General features: G+C 40.8%; 1 protein-coding gene across 2 annotated transcripts in view; it reads right to left on the bottom strand.

The window, feature by feature from the left end:
• Positions 1-21,472: 21,472 nt before the first annotated feature.
• fhit (fragile histidine triad diadenosine triphosphatase) overlaps positions 21,473-22,872 on the bottom strand; it is a 552,438-nt gene continuing 551,038 nt past the window's right edge. For both annotated transcript variants that reach the window (XM_033627621.2, XM_033627620.2), the window contains one exon: positions 21,473-21,606. The gene's annotated coding sequence lies outside the window, so the exon portion shown is untranslated. The remainder of the gene's footprint in view (positions 21,607-22,872) is intronic.

Below are 22,872 nucleotides of genomic sequence, written 5' to 3'. Positions count from 1 at the left end.
CCTGGCGAGGGTAAAGAGGTGGTCCACGGTTCCGCGTCCGGGACGAAAACCACATTGCTCCTCAATCCTCAATCTGAAGTTCAACTATCGACCAGACCCTCTTTTCCAGCACCCTGGAGTAGACCTTACCGGGTAGGCTGAGGAGTGTGATCACCCTGTAGATGGAACACATCTTCTGGTCCCCTTTCTTGAAAATGGGGACCACCACCCCGGTCTGCCACTCCAGAGGCACTGCCCCCGATGTCCACACAATGTTGCAGAGGCCTGTCAGCTAGGACAGCCCTACAACATCCAGAGCCTTGAGATATCCAGGGCGAATCTCATCCACCCCTGGGGCTCTGCCGCCTCGGAGTTGCTTCACTACCTCAGTGACTTCTGCCCCAGAAATTGGACGACCCGCCCACGAGACCTCCGGCTCTGTTTCCTCACTGGAATATGTGTTGGTGGGATTGAGAAGCTCCTCAAAGTATTTCTTCCACCGCCCGGCAATGTCCCCAGTTGACGTCAGCAGCTCCCCGCCCCCACTGTAAACAGTGTGAGCAAGTTGCCGCCTTCCCCCCCTGAGGCACCAGACGGTTTGCCAGAACCTCTTTGGAGCCAGTCGATAGTCTTTCTCCATGGCCTCACCGAACTCCTCCCACGCCCGAGTTTTTGCTTCCGCAACTGCCGCTGCTGCGCTCCGCTTGGCCCGCCGGTACCCATCAGCTGCTTTCGGAGACCCACAGACCAACCATGCCCTGTAGGCCTCCTTCTTCAGCCTGACGGCTCCCCTCACCTCTGGTGTCCACCAGCGGGTTCGGGGATTACCGCCATGACTGGCCCCAGCGGTCTTGTGGCCACAGCTCGCAACCGCCATCTCGACAATGGCAGAGTGGAACAAGACCCATTCGGACTCAATGTCCCCCTCTGCCCTCGGGACGCGGTTGAAGCTCTCCCAGAGGTGGGAGCTGAAGATCATCTGGACAATTTCTTCCGCCAGGCGTTTCCAGCAGACCCTCACTGTTCGTTTGGGCCTGCCAAGTCTGCGCGGTATCCTCCCCTGCCATCTGATCCAACTCACCACCAGGTGGTGATCAGTTGACAGCTCTGCTCCTCTCTTCACCCGAGCGTCCAGAACATATGGCCGCAGGTCAAATGATAGGACTACAAAGTCAATCACTGACCTGTGACCTAGGCTGTCCTGGTGCCACATGCACCATTGGACATCCTTATGTTTGTTAGTTATGGCCAAACTGCGACCCGCACAGAAGTCCAATAACTGAACACCACTCGGGTTCAGATCGGGCAGGCCATTCCTTCCAATCACGCCCCTCCAGGTCCTGCTGTCATTGCCCATGTGAGTGTTGAAGTCCCCCAGCAGAACAATGTATCCCCGCTCGGGGCACTGTACAGCACCCGTCCCAGGGACTCCAAAAAGGGCGGGTACTCTGAACTGTTGTTTGGCACATAAGCGCAGACAACAGTCAGGACCCATTCCCTGACCCAAAGGCACAGGGAAGTAACCCTTTTGTCTACCGGGGTGAACCCCAACGTACAGGCAGAGAGTCTGGGGGCTATCAGAAAGCCCACCCCAGCCAGAGGTGACATTCCATGTCCCAAGAGCCAACTTCTGTAGCCAAGGATTGGATCGCCAAGGCCCCCACCTTGGTCTGCTGCCCAATCCACATAGCACCGATCCCTTCTGGATCCCTCTGCGGGTGGTGGGGCTGCAGGATGAGCCCATGAAGCCGGTTCGCCCCAGGCCTGGCTCCAGGGCGGGGCCCTGGTACCCCTCTGGGATGGGTACACGTGTCCTTGCTTTTGTCCATCATGAAGGGTCTTTTCAACCGTTCTTCGTCTGACCCTTTGCCCAGAACCAATCTGCCATGGGAAACCCTACCAGGGGCAAAATGCCCCCGACAGCATAGCTCCTAGGGTCATTAGGGTACTCAAACTCCTCCACCGCGATAAGGTGGCGGTTCTCGGAGGAGACCAAATTTATATCAATTTTTTTTTTTTTTAATTTTTTTTTTTTTTTTTTTTTTCCCAAGTTTAGTAAAAATCGATATGGTGGTTAGGCCTAGATAAGAAATTAACTCTCTAGCTCCCCCATTTTGTTTGATCGGGTCAATAATGGAGGGGTTCCCTCAGATTATGTGTGGTCATATGCCTACAAAGTTGCGTGGTGATCGGTGAAACCCTTGAGATGTTATACAGCTTTATGTGATGAGCCACGTCCTCTGCAATATTCATAGCCTTATAGAAGCTCAGTTTTAGTAAGTTTTCCAACTTTTGCCAAGAGGGAACTTTAGATATTGGTCCCTAGATTATGTTCACCTAGTTTCATGCAGATCGGTCAAACTTCCTAGGAAGAGATCGATTTTAAGTGTTTTTCAAAAAATTCAAAATGGCAGAAAATCTATATAACCGGAAGTTATGGGTTCTCGAGGCAGATTTGTTCCTCATGAGGAGAGACATCTCTGTGCAAAGTTTCATGTCTCTATGACATACAGGGCATAAGATATGCCCATTCAAAGTTTGCAATTTCAATTGGTTGCTTTAGCGCCCCCCTTTGGCCAATTTATGTAATATTGTTTCATTTGCATCCTCCCATGATCCTCTACCACTGTGCCAAATTTCACATGGATTGACCATGTCAGTGAGGAGAAAAACGTGGAACAGACACACAGACACACCCACAGACAGCGTTTTCGTCATTATGTAGTAAGATAAACACTTTAACTATCTGCCTTTTAACGTGCTACCTCAACTACTAATGTACAGTTTTAGCCCAGTAACTATCCCACTATTGGCAATGGTACTACTGTACTTTCAATAAAGCAATCGTACTATCAAATTCACAAAAACTCTGTCTGAATACATTGCTCTTCGTAATGGGTTCAGTTGACTATTTAATCTGCAGTTTCCTATGACCTGTATCCCAAACACACACCATGTGAAACTGTACATGGGCAACTGTGCACTCAATGGGTATGGACTAGTTGTATGAATTTTGTGGTTCCCAAAAGTACAGCCTTACCTTATAAGTTTGTGGTTGCCATCGATATGCCATAGACTGTTTGGAGCTGGCACAGAATATCTTCTGTGCCTCACAGTCTGCAGTTGTAGTGTGCGCACTTGAACCCCCTATGGATCTACACAATGCACTGATTCTTGCACACGTCGTCCTCCATGCAAAACAGGTGAAAGAGTGGCCATTTAAATGGTTGCTTCACACAAATGTTTTGAGAATCCTAGTAGTCAAGTAAGCCTGCACTAAATATTATTAGGCTAAGGACAGTTTCTCAGTGGCCATTCATTTATATGGGTGAGCAATTTATACTAATTTGAAAAGTTACCCAAGTGTTATATTTGGGCAAAAACAGTTGAAGTTGAAACTCGTAGTGTAGATTACAAATGATGATATCCACTTATTTTGAACCCGTATGCCTCGAGCCTTGAGATGTCCTAGCATCATCTTGTAGACTGTATTTGGATGATAACTGAGGATCTCACCGACCATTGCATCCAATTCGTTATTGCCGGTGCTGTTGTTCAAGTCACACATCCTTAAAAATAAGATTACATGGTGAACAGGCTGGAAGCTTGCTTTTGTAGTTTAGAGTTGTAACAACCAACGCAGGTAAACCAAGAGAATGCAGATTTTTATTGTAAAGTTAAACTGTAAGCGAGTGTCAGCGTTTGGAGCTTTAGTTTGCCCCAGATGCAAACTCACCTGACACCATGCTCCGCCATTCGACGGTAGACCGTTCTTTCGCCAACACCAAGCAGATGAGCTATGTCGCAGACAGTCAAATCTCCTAATAAATAATTCTCCATGGCTTCCATGGGTACTTTGTGGGATGGGCGCCCAACTGCTTTGAAAGATTCTGAAAACTATGGGGTCAATCTTCGCGTCTGTAGTTTCAGATAACTCTATCAAATTTTCCAAATGTGTCTTCACTCAAAACTGCATGAAGTCCGGACAAACATTTTCAGCCATGTCACCCAAAATTCTTAGATCTCTCACAATTGTTCACCAGTGTATATCCATTGCTAGTTGCGTATAGCCTCTCCTTGTGATTTCCAGAAGGCTGCATTCAGGAGTGAGACAAGTACAGCTGATCTGTGAAATCTCATATAGATTACCAATGGCTGTTAAGTGACACCATGAAGACCCCCCCCCCCCCCATTATCATATGGGGAAGAAATACAGGAATAAATAAATACAGAAATAAATAAAAAGGGAAATAAATAAATAAGGAAATCAGTGAAAACAGAAATAAATGTAAACATAAAAGAATAAATGAGGAAATAAATAAATATGAAAATAAATGAATCCGGAAAATAAGTAATTTGTCAAATAAATTAAATTGTATTTATTTATTTTTACATTTCTGTGCATATTTATTTATTTTCAAATTAACCTGCACATTTATTTGATGATTGGGCATTTTATTTCTACATTTCTTTCTTTATGATCTCATTTATTTATTTATTGAGCCATTTATTTATTTATTTATTTATTTTTGATTTTGGCAGTTTCAGTCCTTCATACTAGCTAGCTAGCAGAAGGAGAATTTACAGAGTGAGGAGTTGGTTTCCTCATTCCAACAAGTAACGCGTAGCCACACACCACCACCATCCAACGACAACCACAAAAAGCACCACCAACACCTGCAAGGTAGACATACAGGCATACATTTGGCAGAGAAAAACTGACAGAGAGGTGACTGGAAGTAACCACGCCTATGTCGTTATTAATATTTTTAATTTTAATTTTAATATTTTTTTTTTATAAATGAGAGGATCATATAAAAGACGATGCATTGTTATACATTCAAGTACCATACTGACAAGAGTAGCTCCAGTCTAACCTGAAGTATTCATGCATCTTAAATATTAATACAATAATATAACAGTTCCTTGTTATGAGACACCTGAAGGTGATCTCACAGGAAGGTCAGTGATCACCGAAATCATACGGCCCATCCTCTGGGGACCATGAATATTCACGACAAATCTCATGATAAATTTTGGTTTTGCTGATGGAAGGACCAAGACATTTCTATCTCTAACCAGTTAGTTAAATCTTCTCATCGTGGAGAAATTCCAGCACAGGCAAAAGGGGCCTGACTCTGATAGATAAGGAGCTCCCCTTTACCTCTGCTCATCACTTTGGGTTGTCTCAGCACTTCCTGGGAGATTGGGGATTTAACGTGTCAGATTGGGATTGAGTTCACCAAACTGTATTAAAAGAAGTGTTTCAAGTTCACATGGCTTTAATTATGGAAAAGAAAAGCCCCGCATGTTTAAAGTGTCAACTTAATTCTGCAAAGCATAAAGAAAAGAAGTCGATGAGAAATTGTCCTTGCCTCACCTCTGGCATGGATGCAATGGTAAGTCATCAAGTTCAAATCTACTTGCATATTTCTCACAATAGCCTGATTATATTGTATGAATCTGAATCAGAACTGGTTCATTTAAGCTCAGATAAAAGGTAAGTAGAAAATATAAGAATATTCACACATGGGCTACCTTATGGTGCTGCTGAGCTCTGCTTTTGGAGGAGCTTTTCGAAGATTTCAAATCAAAATAAATAGCTGTTTAATATGCAAATTAGGCAATAGACAGAGAAAATATAGTGCAATTTTTAGATTGTCTGAGAGGGCTGCATTTATTTTAGCTGCTTCATTTCTAATTTTGTCTTGTTTTTTGTGTCTGATGCTTGTAATTAAGCCAGGAAAAAAGGAAAACTTTTGTGTCTGAGAGAATATAGAACCTAGTACTAATCTGTTTTTAATTAAGTAGATACCAGACATACTGTCAGTTAATACATTTGACATTGACTGACGTGTCATTATTGAGTCACGTGAGCTGACAGGTGAAGATGGCACGCTAGACGCCAGATCGGCTCCCCTTAATTCACGATTTATCTTGCTTTTACCAAGTGATAACAAATATAACCGCCGGTTCTTGGTAATGTACTGAAAAAACATTTGGTTATGACTAGAACCAAACGAAATACTAGAAGCAACAAAGAGAAAAACAATCCAAATTTTCTCAGTTTGACTGGTGCGATGGCAGCTGGCACTCATCAACTTGCCTCTGAGCAGCAACAGGTGTGCAGCGAGGACGAGCTGACGGATACACCTAAATGGGCCAGAAGTATTGCCTGTCAGCTCAAACAAATCAGAGAGGGTTTCGACATCAAAATGGACAGCATGGCTGAGTCCATTGCCAACCTTAACAAAGACACCAGAGCCATGCTCAACAGATTAAGCAATGCGGAACGCCGTATCGGTGAGCTGGAGGACAAAGTGGAAAGCTCCACCACTGATTTATCCCGAGCCACCGAGGAGATCCAGACTCTACATCGTAAAGTGGATGATATGGAGAATAGAAACCGCCGTAACAACTTGAGGCTGGTGGGGCTCAAAGAAGGGATTGAGGCAGATAACATCTACGCGGTGCTTGACAATATTCTGCGCTACATATTGAACCGACCGAGCGGCCAGCCGGCCCCGGAGATAGACCGTGTGTACCGCGCGTTAAGGCCGATGCCAAATCCTGACTAGCCACCACGTCCCATCATTCTACGCCTGCTGCGCTGGAGAGACAAGCAAGACATCATCAGAGCCGCCACTGGGAAACAGCTTTTCTGGAGCGGTCAGCGTTTATCAGTCTATCAGGACTTTTCTGCAGAGGAGTCGAGACGACGCACCCAATATAATGACGTGAAAAAGCAGAAAAGGAGCTAAAAAAGCATCTTCCAGAGTTCTCCTGACCCGGGAAGGCCGTGCCCATGACGATGGAGCTTCTAATGTACAGATACATGTTGGACCTTGAAAATAACTGTTGCTTATGACATACCGGCGGGTTTAATTTCCCCCCTCTCTCCCTGTTCTTTTATGTAATTCCCCTGATCGCTAAAATAGATTATGCCAGTCACTATGACACAGTTTAATTCATGGAGTTAATTATTATTATTTTCATTATTATTTATAGAAATATATACATTTCATAGTCTAGGAGGATTGAATGTGAGTTGTATTGTATGCATATGAAAAGGGGAAGCCGGGTTCTAGTTGTGTTTTCGCCGCATCATCACGGATATGGGAGTTTGTGTCCCACCAGCTGGCTTGATAGCCAGACTTGGCCAATTGGCCGTTTTGTCTTTGTCACTTAATTGTTTTTTCCCTTTGTTAAATTGTGTTTATATATCCCTTTCCCTCATTGATGCAAGAGTGTCACCTTCATTAAGTCTATGTTCATATGCCATCTCCTGCAGCGGGCTCTGGTTGCACACGAGAAAGCTGTCTCACCTGGTGCGCACTTGTGGTCACTTAAGGTGTGAGCCATCAGTATTTTGATTGATATGATGCATTTGTTATATTATGGATAGTCAACCCAAATTAAACGATGCAAAATTCTGATGTATTTTAACTCTATCAATTGTGACATTGCCATGCTGCAGGAGACCCATCTGAATGCTATAGAATCAAAAAAGCTGAGACAGAAATGGGTCGGGCAGGTGTTCTCCTCCCCTGGTTTCAAAGGAAGCAGAGGTGTTAGTATTTTAATTTCTAAAAAACTGCCCTTTAAATTTTCCAGTATGCATCACGATAATGATGGGAGATATGTTATCATCTCAGGCTGTTTACAAAATGAAAAATTGACCCTTGTGAACTTGTATGCTCCAAATACACAACAATCTTTGTTTTTTGCTTCTCTGTGCCCAGTGATATCTCAGTTCATGGAGGGCCCTCTTATTATAGGTGGTGATTTTAATTCTGTCCATGACCCTACATTAGACAGATCTAGTTCCCCCCTTCCCTCAGATAAAAAGATATCAGCAGCCTTTAAGGAGTTTTCAACTCAGCTTGCTGTAATAGATGTGTGACGCTTGATTAATCCAACGGCTCGAGAGTATTCCTTCCATTCTGGTGCGCACAATTCCTACTCCAGAATAGATTATATTATGATGTCTTTAAATTTAGTACAAAACGTTCTTGATATTAAGATGGATACTATTGCTGTAAGTGACCATGCCCCAGTCTCTGTCACATTTTTTCCTATGGCCAACCCTTGTAAATCAAGGCAGTGGTGACTTAATACATCACTTCTTAAAAATGAAAACTTTACCTCCCTTATAAAAAAACGAATTCCTGAAATTTTGAAGTAAACCTAAATTCTGTATTATGTGTAGCAACTGTCTGGGAGGCATTTAAGGCGACCTGCAGGGGCTGGTTAATCAGCTTCGCATCCGGGGTGAAAAAGGAACGTGAAGGGGCTAAATCCCAATTAAACAGTAAACTTAAGAGTTTAGAGGAACAGCATATGCTGGACCCATCTAATTTAGATTTGAGAAATACATTACTCGCCACCAGGGCTGACTTGCAAAGGTTAATTCATGAGGAGACAGCATTCGCTCTCTTTCGATTGCGTAGATGTTATTTTGAATCTGGAGACAAAGCAGGGAAAATGTTAGCCCATAGATTAAAGTATATAGAAAATAGACAGACTATCCCAGCAATTAGAGATGAGAATGGAATATTACAATGTGATGCTGCCTCAATCAATGAATCTTTTAAAAATTATTACTCTAAACTCTATAGTTCGGAGAGTTGTGTTAACGAGGCTGAAATGGACAGTTTCTTTAAAGGTCTTAACCTTCCAAGGGTCAGTCCAGCTGATAGCGACGCACTTGACGCCCCTCTCACTCAAATAGAAATTAAGACGGCAATTATGAAAATGGCCTCAGGTAAAGCTCCAGGGAATGACGGCTTGGGAATTGAATTTTATAAATGTTTTAAAGAACAGCTTTCTCCATACTTGTTGCTATTATTTAACAAAATACTGGACTCCAAATTTATGCCCCCCACTATGTGTAATGCTATTATTTCTCTGTTACCCAAACCAGGCAAAGACCCAGTTCAGATGAGTAACTATCGTCCCCTAAGCTTGCTTAATTGCGATTATAAGATTCTTGCTAAAATTTTAGCACCCCGTCTGGAGAAGGTAGTTCCGTCCATAATCCACCCAGACCAAGTAGGTTTTATTCCAGGCCGTCTCTCCTCAAACAACATGCGTAGGGTCCTTCAGATTATTTTACATGCTGGTTCTAGTAGCTCTCCAGTCATCGCAGCATCATTAGATGCTGAAAAAGCCTTCGATAAGATACTTTGGCCATATTTATTTTATACATTTAAAAAATTTGGTTTCGGTCTAAAATTTATAAACTGGGTTAAAGCTCTTTATAGCTCTCCACTCTCCTCTGTTAAAATCAATGGTTTAATTTCCGAGCCCTTTGATCTCCAAAGAGGAGTAAGACAGGGCTGCCCTGTCAGTCCCCTGCTCTTCATTATTGCTCTTGAACCATTAGCCTGTGCGATACGTTCCAGTGCTGATATATGTGGTGTGGACTTCTCTGGATATAGTTTTAAATTGAATATGTATGCTGATGATATATTACTCACTTTAAGTAAACCAGCATCCTCTATACCAGTAGTTCTTAAACTGGTTAATTTATTTAGCAGTTTTTCTGGTTACAGGATTAATTGGAACAAAAGTGAGGCTATTCCACTTAACTCTTATACATTTAAATCTGATTTACAGGACGCCCCCTTTCTTTGGAAAACAAATGGAATGAAATACTTGGGCATTACCATAATTTCTCCCATCACTAAAATCTTCAGTCTAAATGGTCCTAGCATTTTCCAGTCCATCAAGAATGATATCATCAGATGGACAGCCCTGCCACTGTCTTTGTGGGGCAGAGTGGAAATATTGAAAATGAATGTCTTACCAAGACTTGCACATATCATCACTTCTATCCCTCTTAAATTTCCCAAAAGCTGGTTCAGAGACATTGAATCTCTCTTCATCCGATTCCTTTGGAATAATAAAAAACCCAGAATTTCTTTCAAGAAACTAACTATACCCAGATCCAAGGGAGGGTTGGGAGTTCCAGATATATATCAGTACTATCTTTCATATAATGCACGGTACCCACTAACCTGGGCTTATAAGTCTGATGCCCTGATAGGCAGTTGGCTATGGTTGGAGGAAACTATCCTTTCATGCAATAAGGCCATATCATTGGCATCCCTATGGTACTGTCCCAATCCCCCACCCCAGCTAGACAACATCATTATCAGGTTCTCTTGCTCTATTGTGAAGCAGCTGCACAGGAGACTTGGTATTGAGGGGCTCTCTCTCCCATCATGTCCTATCTGGTGTAACTCTATTTTATCAACCAGAGGTGACACATTAAATAACAAAATCTGGCAGCAACATGGTATACTAACTGTTGGTCAAATCTTTAGTGATACTCTCCTTTCTTTTCAACAAATTAAAAAATTATTTCACATCACAGATTCATCATTTCTAACATATGCACAGATATCATCCGTCATACATAGGAAATGCAAAGAAGGAGCTGCTCCTGCCTCCTGCCCTGATTGGGATGTACTACTGAGGAAGGCAACCCTGTCAAAAGGCATGGTCTCTAACATTTATAGCTCACTGTTTAGACCTGTTCCCGGTGCCTATGCTCCTGTTCAGCTGGCTTGGGAACATGATCTTAATATATCGTTAACACCTTCCCAGTGGAATGATATCTGGAGATCTGCATTGTATACTTCGAAATGTGTGAGATTTAGAATTATACAGTACAAGATTTTATGCAGAGCTTACATCACCCCTGCTAAATTATCCAAAATGAATAAGGAATCCCAAGATTCATGCTGGCACAACTGTGGCACTCAAGGGACTCTGCTCCATCTACTGTGGGACTGTCCAGCAGTTAAATCTCTCTGGCTAGACGCTATATCATATATGTCATCACTTTTCAAGATCAAGTTTCCTATCTGTCCAATAACCTGCCTCCTTGGTAAAAGACCAGTCAACACTCTAGGAGCCACAGTGGACTGGCTTTGGTCTCTGGGCTGTCTCACAATTAAAAGACTCATCCTTATGAATTAGAAAGTTTGCAAACCGTGTTGTTTCACCAGAGAGTCATGGCTTGGAGAATTTTTAGATCTCCTGAATATGGAACGGGCAGCGTGCTTGCTAAGAGACTTTGATAAAAGTATGGAAGATCACTGGGACATTGTCTACAACAACCTTATGAATTGATTTGTATGTCTTTCTTCTCTTTTATATGAACACTGCATGACACTCTTGCAACCCCCCCCCCCCTTTTTTTTTTCTCTCCCTCCTCTCGTTGTATGTTTTGTCCTGTATGTATGTATGTGTGATTTGTATGTATGTTGTCTTGTTGTAAAGTAATAAAAAACTCTTAATAGCAAAAAAGACTGACGTGTCATTATTAACAGCTGACATTGTCCTTCATTTTTATTGCCAATAAATTTCATGAAAAAAATTAACTACTTGCCAGTTTGTTTTACAATACAAAATAATATTTTGTTGCACTCAGAACCAAGCAATTTTTTTCGTACTGAAAAAGGACTGCTTTGAAAACAGGTTAAAAATATAGAGTGTCATTTTATGAAAAAAAAGAGGCTCAGTAATTTCCTAAAACATCTGAGCACTGCAGTTTTTAAACAAATGCTACTCAAACTGCAGGAAACAGGGCATGTTTTGAAGACTCCTTTGAGAGGCAGATTAATCCACACTTGATGCTCTAGTAAGTATTTCCAGCAGCAGGGCAGTACGGAGTCCAGGAGATGTCATGGAGGGAAATAAAACACATTTGTGCTCTCAGTTTAAAGGAATACTTCATCCTCCAAGTGACCATTTGTATATCATTTTTATTAATTTTTAATCAGCCAGTGCGACATTAAATTTATGAAGACACCGTTGATCTTCTTGCATGCCTCTGGTGAACAAAGAATCCAAGCATGGAGAAAATTCTTGATGAATAAAGGGATCCATGTCTAACAACAGCAAAACTATAGGAAAAAATCTGTTTACAAACTCTAACACAACATGTGCAGTATAATCCAAGTCTTTAAACTCAGTGCTAGCCTGGTCCTAGCTGGGTTAGCTTAGTATGTTACCAACCACTTACCCTAACCCTAACCTCAGTGCTTAGCCTTTGGCTTCCCAGCTCAACTGCCCAATTGACAGGCGAGGCGGGAGGAGTCATCAAGAAAAACTTCACAATCCCTAACCCTAACCCCTCTCTTCCTGAGGCAGTCACTTTGTTTTCGGGCACATTTGGTCTGACTGGTCTAGGTGGGTGGTCAGAAGATGCAGTGGACAGTGAGCGTCTCAAGGTCTGCTGCACTTTATCCAACTCCCATGTTTCCTTTTCTGATGTTGAATGTATTTCTATCATAAGCCATGCTTCAGTAAAGAGGAAAAGCCAAAAAATTAAAACAAACATGTCGGGAAGTTCATGGGAGATACCAGCCGCCACATCTGGATGCACCAGCTTCAGCATGGTAGCACTCAGAAAGTCTGAGAAGTAAATGTTCAGTGTAGCTTTTTGTCCACCAAGATAAAGAATTGCACCTTTGAGTTATTTAAACATAGATAATTAACATATACACCTTTATAGGCCTAGATTACCACAAGGTGTCCAATAGTAACTATAAAATGCAGTGGAAAGAATAGTGTAGGCTACTCAGTGAGGAAAAAAGAATTACAATGTAAAGAGGATACTTAGGTAGAAGAAAAAGTTTCCTTTTTAATTTTATTTATTTAAACCATATTAATCAGGTAAGTCCCGTTGAGATCAACTATCTCTTTTACAAGGGAGACCTGGCCAATTAATCAATGGGAGACAAATGTACATTTACAGATATATGTCTTATATTATATTTAAAGAATGCTGCACTGACAAAATGACCATTCGTATTCGTATTAATTTCTTAGTGTATGTTACCTTGAATTTGTGAGGACAACTTTGTTGTTCTTGCATGTCTCCATGGTGAATAAAAGAACCCAAAAGGCAAACATTCTTAAGAGGTGAAGTCATAGAGGACCACGTCTGATAACAGCAAAACTATATGAAAACATTTGTTCACAAACTCTCACACAACTCATGCAGTATAATCCAAGTCCCATTTTTCCAGTTAAGTTTAGTAAAGTTAAGATGAGATGAGTTGAGATAAGATAAAGTTTATTGTTCCAAAGGAAATCTGTCATGGGCAAAAAAAACAACAACAAAAAACTGTTTGGCATTGGCAGAGAAGATTTGGCAAATTTTTCATGCGCGCAACCCACATACTCAGCTCTGCTGCTCATCCCACATATGCATATTCCTTACAAATGTTGCACCATTTAAAAGGGGAATAAACAGGCTTTCCAACAGTAAAAGATTTATTGTCAAGAAGCATTGTTACAACAAAGAAATAATCTACCAAACAGAAATTTCCTTACTTTTTGTGCTTAATTGTTTGGTCAGTAACGCAACAGATGTTCAGAGGAAGGGAAACTTAAAACAGTTACTTTTGCATCTACTGGTTCTGCAAAGTCTGCCTGACATTAAAAGTTCATATTCATTATAAGGGAGGTGTATTAGATCATTTAGAATTCTGTGTGCATGTCTTAGTTTTGTCAAAGATGTTTTGGGAGGGGTGGATATTCTTTCATGCCAATCACTTTGTATGATCAATACTTCCCAAACAGATGCATTTTTGCTAAAAAGTTTACAATATGAAACGCTTCAACCGAGAAGCAGAGTTCATGCATCCATGTGAATTCTGCTTGACCAGGGTTCAAACGCTTGGCATGCCCAGGTACAATACTCAGCTGTGCATGAGACACTTTGTCCTGATATGTTTTAAAACATAATGTTTTAGTGAAAATGCATGTGTTTGGGAAGTACTGAGCATGCGACTGGATAAATGAGACTTATGGTGCTTTTCAAAGTCAAGGTTGCTTCCTTGGTAGGGCAGGTCCTTCCACATCAGGTCCTACAGGGGCTAGGAGAGACTTCCATCTAGCATATGAACACACATTGGAACAGGCTAGTGAGTACCCAGGTGGGTGTCACTGAGGAGGTTCCACCTTCAATTCTGGCAAATCATGTGCAAACAATTGTGGGTACTTCATGTCCACTGAGGATACACACAACCCTGATAATTCTCTGAAGAAAGGACTCACTTGTCAGTAGAATTCAAAGGATCCTTGACATAAAACAATCCTTCGGAGGGCTTGGATGATGTAGCCTCTTTGAAATTCAACCATTTAGGGATCCTCCTTTGACTTTGAGAAGCACGATAAGATTATACTGCATAAGCTGTGTAAGAGTATATAAAGGGCGGTTTTTCTCCACAAATTCAAGGTAAGAGGTGATGAGTAATTGATAAACAAATGGTAATTTTGCTGATGAAGTATTCCTTTAAACGAATATAATACTGGTGAATACATAACCTTAGGACTCTGGTATGAAAGCACTCTGTGCTTTGAATAGTTTTTGGTAAAAAAAAAAATAAATAAAATAAAAAGGCAGGAAGTATCATAAAATGGGGTTTGATGAAGGAAAATCTTCACGATCATGACCTCAAGTTTAATTTCCTCAAGTTTAAGTTCAGTACAATTATTTTCCAGACCTTTGCCTTCCAACAAAAAGTCTGACATGTGCATCATTTTGATTAAAAAGAGCTACAAACATATGCTCTCATGTAGTTGCTCAAAGGTATGAGAAGAAAATGGAGAGGAAATAAAAGATGTTGCTTCCCTTTATTCAAAGGACCTTACATCTGACATTGTTAAGGGATTTTATACAGATTTTTTGTCACTTTTGTATTCTCTTCAATGCTCGCCTGCTCTCTGAGGACAACACTTTAAGAGCCATTGTAACAACATACAGGCTCATGGGTGCAACAGCAACAAGCGACAGTTCCATCTGGAACACTCATGGCCAAGGCCAGCTCCGTAAAGACATTCATAATCGCTTTATTTCCTCCAAAGTAACACAAGCACAAGGCCCCCTTTGGAGCATCCCTAATCTTGACTAACATTATGTCTTTTTAATTAATTTAAGCAGCTTTTAAGATAGATGTGGGATTTAGCTGCCCCCTCCTGTACAGCTTAAAAAAGGTTTTTCTTTAAGAAAGAGAGAGAGTTCCATTTCTGACATGTTATCTGCACGTTTTTAATAGATGTAGAGACTTATGTTTACATTTGCCTCATTGCATTTGGATAGTGCAGATCAGCCAAACCATGGCATTATCTATAGCATGACAGAATGACTCTATGTTGCACATACAAAGCATACCAAGCCTTTATTTGTCATAAAGATATGGCTGAATGTGGCTTTTAACGTGCAGAGACGCAAAAGATGTCCCAGGAGGATGTCTCTGACTTGAGATCTGGAGACTATGAGGTTATGTCATATGATTCACATCATTATTTTTATCTTAATTCAGCATTCAGTGAACCCTCTTGTACAGTTTTTTAAATCTAATGAGCAGATTGTGTTCAGAATTATTGAACTGATTGAACTGATTTTTTTGTTCCACAGTGGATGAACCCTCTCCAGTTAGGACACTCTGACAAGAGTTTTTGTGACTTATCACTAAGGACAAAATGAATATATGAACACAAGACATCGGATAATCTGCTATGATAATGGTCAATATATTTACTGAACATATCCCTGCTATCCAGAGGGTGAACCCTTTCTGATTTCAATGATCTTATGACTGTCACTCTCAGAAATTTTCTTTACATTTTATCCACTGTTTTTTCCACTGTTTGACGTCTCTCTCCCCAGCTACAGTTCCCAGCTCCTCCGATGGGACCGCAAGGCATTCCCAGGCCAGACAAGATATTTAATCCCTCCAGCATGTTCTGGGTCTACCCTGGGGCCTCCTACCAGTGGGACGTGACCAGTACACCTCTAACAGGAGGCGCCCAGGGGGCATCCTAATCAGCTGCCCAGACCAACTGACCCATTTTGACTTGAAGGAGCGGCAGCTCTACTACGAGCTCCCTGTGGGTGTCCAAGCGCCTGACCCTTTCTCTAAGGCTTAGCTCAGCTAACACGCAGAGAAAACTCATTTCGGCCGCTTGGATCTACGATCTCATTCTTTCAGTCACGAGCCAGAGCTCGTGACCATAGGTGACGATTCTGACGTAGATGGACCAAAAAAATGAAAGCTTCACCTTCTAGCTCAGCTCCTTCTTCACCACAAAGGTCCAGTCATCACCCACATCACTGCAGATGCCACACCAAACCGCCGATCCATCTTGTAAACAAGAACCCGAGATACTTGAACTTGAACTTGAGGCAGTAACTCTCTCCTGACCCAGAGGGGGTAATCCACCATTTTCTGACAGAGAACCATGGCCTCAAAGTTGGAGGTGCTGACTCTCATCCCAACCACTAAACACAAATCGCCCCAGTGCCTGCTTGAGGTCACGGTGTGATGAAGCCAACAGAACAACATCATTTCCAAAGAGAAGAGATGCAGTTCTGTCAGTTCAACAAAATTCGTGCTATATTTACACCCTTAAGTCTATTTTGCCAGTGGTGGGGGTGCTTTTTGTTGTTGGTATTGGATGGTGGTGGCATGTGGCTGCAAATCAGTTTTCACGATGAGGAAATCAACTCACCAGTCTGGAAATTCTCCTGTAAAGTTTACTAACTGGATAGGTCTGGGTTTTTAAATGTAAACATCAGTAAACATTAAAAAAAAAAAAAAAAAAAAGATTCAGAAGATGGGCACAGCCATCTGCACATGCATTGCATAAAAAACTGGACGCCCCTCTGCCGCATTAGTTACCAACGGGACATCAGGATCTGTAATATACTTTGTTTCACCAAAACGTTGCAAACTCAGTATAAGAAACCGGACAGCATTCAACCAAGTAACTCTTTTTCTATATGCTGATCTGACAGAGCAGAGGACTGTGGCAAACTAAGGAGAGGAGGTGTGTAATAAAGACTTGTGTGACTTTGGGATTGTAAGGTGCTGTCCTGTTCCTGCTTGCCCTGCACCACAGGAAAATGAACACTCTGGATAACTGCTATACACCATTCAGAGGCAATGCTGCCTGCATTTTGGAAGAGCAATCATGCGGCCATTTTGTTGAGTTAAGGATATGTAAACAAACTATGATACATGTCCCCAGTGACATAAGACATGGAACCAATCAGAGTCTGGAGCATGTTTCAGGACACCACAGTTGACATCACTCATGACATCAATGAATTCACTGAGCCTGTGGTGCATTTAATTTGTAAAACAACAGAAGCAACTGTACCCAAACTGCAGTTACATTATTCAACAACCAGAAACCACAAATTCCCAGAACCATCCAGGATGTCATAACAAACACACTGCAGCCAGTCTGGAAACACTGACAACTATAAAGCAGCAGCCTACAGTGTAAGAAGGGCAAAAAAGGACTTAATTGCAATGCACAAGCTAAAAGAGCTTGATCGCATTTGACTGGAGTTGTACCTTGTATGATTTCATGTGACAAATAAATAATGACTGATTGATTGGCTCGAACAGGCGTATGATTAGCTGCAACATTATTAATCCAACAACTGTTAAGTGAATGAGAAATGATCCACAGTTATCTATATAAAACAACCTGGACAAGTGTTTTAATTGCACTTTCAGCCAAGACGACAGTTAATTTCTACTCTTGCGTACATTAGAATTCCAACTAATAATGTACATTATTAAATCTCCTGGTCCGATATGAAAATGCAAATTGTGTGAAGAGAAACTGTTAAACTGGATTGCACCTCCCTGTGCTGGCAACCATTACTGCTCAGGACCAACATTTGATGGATTTCCTCCCACAAGACTCTGAATTATTGCCCTTTAAAATCCCTCATCCTTAGTAATATTGTTTAAAATTCATGGTGCCTTTTACAGCTTGATTACCACGGAGAGCCACGGGCAGTCACACATTGTTCTTCAGCAGCAGACTTGTTAGTTCATGACCAGAAAAAGTGAAATCCCACTACAGCATTGATAAAACAATGAAAGTATGGGTGCTATGTGCCTATCGATCACAACATTACTGTTAGCAATCAATCAGTCATTGCTGTCATGGGTGTTCAGTTCAACATCGTGATGAAATTACACTGTACTCAATTTAAAAAGGGATTAATGGAGCACTTTGGAAAACCTTTTGATTTCTGTGAAACTCAAAACCAGATAAGAACATGGATACCCGCTTCATCCCTGTGCATCCAGTACAGAGAAAGGTGCAGGGTGTGCAAAACTGAAGGAAGGAAGAACCTGCTAGCCTGCATCACTAGAGGAAAAGTATACCTTCCAACACCTCCAAATCTGATTTACACCCACACCGTTCCTTGTTCAGTAGTAAGAGAAGACAGTTTGTCCAGACAGACAAATTGTCTCAGTTCGTGCTGCTCTGGTGTTCTTGAGAATATGTGTAATGTCAGAACTGCCCAGGCGACCTGGCCCAGTTCAAAGTCTACATTTAGCAAAGTAGTCCAAATGCCCAGAAGTGATACCACTCCTCTCAGTGGGTGCATTGGGAGCTGTGTATGAACATGGAAAGGCAACAATATTAGTATTAATCACAGACAGTGTCTGTGTATATGTTGGAAACTTAACAATCTATCATGACCAAAGCTTCCCAGTTTTGCTTCAGGCATAAAGATCTACATCAATAGAATCAACAAATAAAAACAACACCAATTTTCTACCAGTCTTGTTGATTTCGCTAGAAAACTCTTTTTGCCACTGAACAAATCTAGTGGCATTTCTGACATTAGCCATCCTGTATACGACATTCTCTTTACAACACATTGATATACAGCTGACAGGTCAGCTGGCTTTTAAGAACAGTGACGGAAGTCAGTGTGGCCTGAACAAATGGATATTTCTGTAGTTCTGAAGCACCATTGACTTATCTTATCTGGTGTAAATTAGGAGTAAGATTGTGCAGAACAGGATTTAGATCGCTAGGAGTTGGCTCAGTTCTGCTGTGTAGATTTAGGACAGAGCTCAATCTTGGCAAGACCATTAAGAGAGCTGGAGAACTAAAATTAAGGTAATGGTTCAAGGTTGCACAATGAAATGCAGCTCTGTGCTACACAAGAAAAATAAATGACAAAACTAAAATTAGTGCCTTGCAGTTGTCTGCCTCTACCAACCAGTCAAGTTGCATTTTACATCCTAGTCTATCCAGACCCACACATAACCATGAAAGTTGACAATGCTTCAAATATGGATGTTGCTTCAAAGAAGCTACAAATCCTAAATGTGCTTCACACACATCTTCAACCCAGCTGTACAGAGGTTCTATACATCACCACAGTTTCAAGATTGACTGACTGAAACCCTTTTGCTCTTTGGGGAGCATAGGTCATTCATGAACGTCCTTCAGCTGGTTCGGTGTTAGGCGATCTTCTCTGCTTCCTTCCAGGATGTTCTTGTTTCCTTGAATTCTGCCTCGACAGACCTTTTCCAGCTGTTTCTTGGTCTTCCTGGCTTTCTTTTCCCTTGTGGGTTCCAGGTTTAGGCCTGTCTGGTTGTGTTGGAGGATGGTTTTTTTCAAGGTGTGCCCGATCCAGCCCCATTTAGTTTCAAGATTAGTATCACCAATTCAGTGTCTGACCAACTCCACTTCTGTTCCTGAGTCACAGCGTTGAATGATGTCCAGAAAACATCATGATGTCACAGTGAAGCTGACCTTTGACCTTTTGAATATAAAACGTCATCACTTCATCATTCAATCCTATTAGACATTTATGTGAAATTTTGAAATAATAAGCTTATGAATATGAATATGAATTTTGCGGTATGACAAAAAACATGTTTTGTTAAGTCACAGTGACCTTTGACCTTTGACCACCAAATTCTAATAAGTTCATCCTTGAGTCCAAGTGGCCTTTTGTGCCAAATTAATATTTAAGGTGCTCCAGACATATCACATTCATTCTTTCTTGCCAAACTGCGGAAATACCCTTGTGTGCTATATTCCATCCACAAGAATGGGACGAATGGAACAATGGACATATAGATGAACAACCTTAAAACATAATGCATCCAGCTACAACTTTTGCTTATGCAGAGGCATTAATGGTAGTGCATACCTGAATTGTATTTTTCTAATTTGCATCAGGAGGAATGTAAACAGAAGTAACAAAACACTGGTGAATTCTGTGGGCAGATTGGCATTCCAACATAAAAAAGTAAACACAAGAGAAACCCTGTACCATCAACACAGGCTAAAAAGCAGGGATGGCGACTGATGATGTCCCATTGTCTTGTGGATAAATAATAATAAAAAATGTGTTTGGGATGAACAGAGATCTTCCCCGAGATGCTCACTATCGACGTGCTCAGGAATGCAACTACAGTACAGTAGCATTGTTTTCTTGACAATGCTACATTGTGAACAACAAATCTGCAATGAAATCGTAGGAGATCCTGTTAACGTTAGCCGTTAGCTGTGGGTAGCCAGTGGCCAGAACCAACTGCTGAAGAAGGATACATTGAGTTATATTATGATGCATTCAAGCTCTCTTCAGTAAAATTGAGTACTGGAGGAAGGTAAATTTTAACGTCCTCATGTGGTGTTCTAATATAATCTGTAAAATGTAGTGTGTGGAGAAACTTGAATACATACAATTATTTGAGGGATAAATTTATTGATGTTTAAAATTTAAAGTAGATACTACAGAGAGAATTATGATGTATTATATATGGTGAAAAGACTTTTGAAGCCGTTTTTTTAAAAAGTTTTTCAGATGAAAAAAGATCATTTTAAAGGTTGTTTCATAAGTGTGTATGATGGAATTTGTTCTTGTTCAAAGGTAGTGTAATGAAGGGCTGAATACCTTTAGAACAGCTATCTTTTTATACTTACGATTTCTTTGTTTGGCTGGCATAAAAGGGGGATTAAACAAAAACAATATAAACTACAAACAAAACAAAACAAAACAAAAAACCTTGGGTATTGTTATTGTCCCAGAACTTCACAATGGGTGCATACCTAGAAAAAAGTCAACTTGATTTCTTTTTCTTTTTTTTTTTTTTTTCTTCATCTCCCTGGTATTTCTTGACCCCTGGTGACTGTCATACACAGCAGTGTAAATGAGATTTTTTTCTCATAATTTCACAGATCTCAGAGCAGCTGCTTCTCTTGGTCAACCACATGTTTTGTTCATCAGTGTGCTGTGTTGTGCTGTAGTGTACATTCAAACAATACATTATGTAAAACATGACAGGAAACCAGCAGCTGAAGTGGCTCTGCCACATCCCAATAGAACACTCTGGGTTTTTTTACATCCCATTTCAGACAGAGGGCAGGGGAATCATCTGCAGAACAAATACACCATAATCAAGTAGTTTTATATTATCCCTGTCACACAGACTATTTAGAGTTTTTTTAGTTAACAGATCTCACATGCAGGGCTGCAAGAAACTGTCTAATTATTATTGATTCATCCATTAATAATTTATCGATTGCTCTGTAGCCTCACTTTCAGGTTATTTTAACTGGCATGTCTGTTGTTATGTGTTAAATAACTTAAATGATAAATAAAAAATTTGTTTCAAAGAATGGTGGCCAGTAATCACAAGCTGTGTCTTTGCATTTTATTTTGAAAAAGAAATACATCAAAGCCATGAAGCAGTGCAGATACAGTTTCACATTAATGTCAAGTAATCCTCCTGTCACTGTTGACCTTGGCATGAAGTGTTGATCAGCATCCTAGACAGAAAAGCAAACACAATTTAAGTTCATACATTTAAAGGGGATAGATATAGGATTCATACTTCCTGGCCAGTAGGTGTCGCACTCACACTTGCCGCTCTCGCTCCACTCTTCAATTCTACAGGTTGCCACGTAACCACATCAAAATATTGACATATTTTGGGCTTGTAAAAAAATTTCTAAAACAATTATTTCTCTACTGTAATTATTTTTTTCAGGAAAATATAGACGTTAATTCTACACCTTTCTAGACGTTCTGTGGATGTATTATTTTTGAAAAAATATTTGTTTTGATGAAACAGCTATACATATGACCTTTAAGTTTTTTTAAGTTATTGTAAGTTGGGATGTGACAACATGTAGATATAAAAATAACAAAATCCTCCATTAAAATAGACTTTTCACTTCACGTGAAGTACAAAATGTGCATGCATGCGTAAAACTGCCATAACATCCCCTTCAAAGCTGAATCTTTCAATCGGCAATCGAACACAGAAATGTCACATTTCGTCAGTTGTAAAGCATAGTGCACGTAGTGTACGGCATAGTTTTGTGGACTGCCATTTATTAAAATTTGGGTCGAGAGAATGAAGAAATTGCGGTCGCTATTGACGGTCCAGTAACTTGACTATTTTAAATTGGTGGGTTTGCGAAAGGATGTGGTGATGGTTTGTTCTGACCAGGCAGTAGGTTGCTGTGTCTTAACACTATTTTTTTAGTATCGGCTATGCTCACTTGGATCCTCAACCGAGGACATACCAAAATAAGTACCAGGTATAGGTACTAACCACCCCTTTGGATAATGGAAAACCAAACAAAAAAGAGCAAGTTGAGTTGAGCCATGCCGTACCATGCAGTGGGAATGTAGTATAATGATGTATTAACACCGAACGTGAAGCAAATTTTCACCTTGCATTTACTTTACATACCATTCAGCCACTGGAGTGTTTTGTGGAATATTTTGCAAATGACAAATATTTGTCCTTAACAGCTGTGCTAACGGTTGTGCTAACTAACTGGGAAAGGCAGCTAAAGGCTGACTTAGTTTGAAGAAAAGTACAATGGATAGCTGGAATCAAGTGATTTGAACATGGAGGCTCTGGTCTGAACCAGCATGAACCAAGACAGCTCCATTCTTTAATCGTATCCATATTGTTTACCTTCCACAATAAAAATTACTCAAGTGCATTTTGCTTGGATACATCTCAACAAAAAAGTATACCCAAGTCACAAATACATATTTTAGAATTTAAAATGTAGTTC

This window comes from Epinephelus lanceolatus, chromosome 1 (assembly GCF_041903045.1).
Source record: "Epinephelus lanceolatus isolate andai-2023 chromosome 1, ASM4190304v1, whole genome shotgun sequence".
In the NCBI taxonomy this organism is placed as follows: Eukaryota; Metazoa; Chordata; class Actinopteri; order Perciformes; family Serranidae; genus Epinephelus; species Epinephelus lanceolatus.
Note: the sequence above shows the minus strand (reverse complement) of the source record. Positions and strands in the feature narration are given on the sequence as shown.